Source organism: Vitis vinifera, chromosome 13 (assembly GCF_030704535.1).
Source record: "Vitis vinifera cultivar Pinot Noir 40024 chromosome 13, ASM3070453v1".
Taxonomy (NCBI): domain Eukaryota; kingdom Viridiplantae; phylum Streptophyta; class Magnoliopsida; order Vitales; family Vitaceae; genus Vitis; species Vitis vinifera.
Window position 1 is genome coordinate 29,685,043 of NC_081817.1, and position 753 is coordinate 29,685,795.

Genomic DNA, 753 nt, shown 5'->3' on the forward strand with positions numbered 1-753 from the left:
GCCATAAGAATAAAAAGTGGACATTGCTTGTCATGGTTAAGAGGCATTTGCTTAGTGAACAATTGAAAGGGAAGTTCCATGGCTTTTCTATGAGGTAGAAGGTCTGCTTTCCAATTGTCTATCACTCAAACTGAAAGACCAACGTCCCTCCCTACAATTAGATCTTGATCGAGCAGGTGGTACCAAACACATACATCAATCCCATTTTCGGCCACCCTTTGATGGATATCTTCGTGTGTGCCAATGGACCCATCATGTCATGTATGCTGCATCCATAGAAATGATAAGGCATTTTTGCAAACATGCAAACATTGTCTTCTTTCCCTTTCTTGTTTCTGCTACCCAGTGAAATCTCTTAATCAATTAGAACAAATCCCCTACAAATCGACCTGCTTCTGGTGTGGCTCCAGTTGAAGGCAATGGGGCCAAGGTATCCTTGTTCTGTTGGATTTTTCTCGACTGATAACCATTTTTCTGGTTCACCAATTCCCCTAGTAATTAGTTTTTGGGGAAACCAAATTTTACCAAACAGGTAAATATCACCCAAATTGATGAGCCAACCAATGGGAGCCACTCTCTACAAGGAACCAGGCGAACTCAACATCAGAGGATGGGCCGGTACCTAAGTGCCATCAATTCATAGGGATGGCAGCAGGAAGTGCATGTCATTAACAATAAAATCGGGCTTCGTATCCCACACAAATGGAGCTATATGAAAATTCCACAAAATAGAATATAACCCAAGACCTGCAA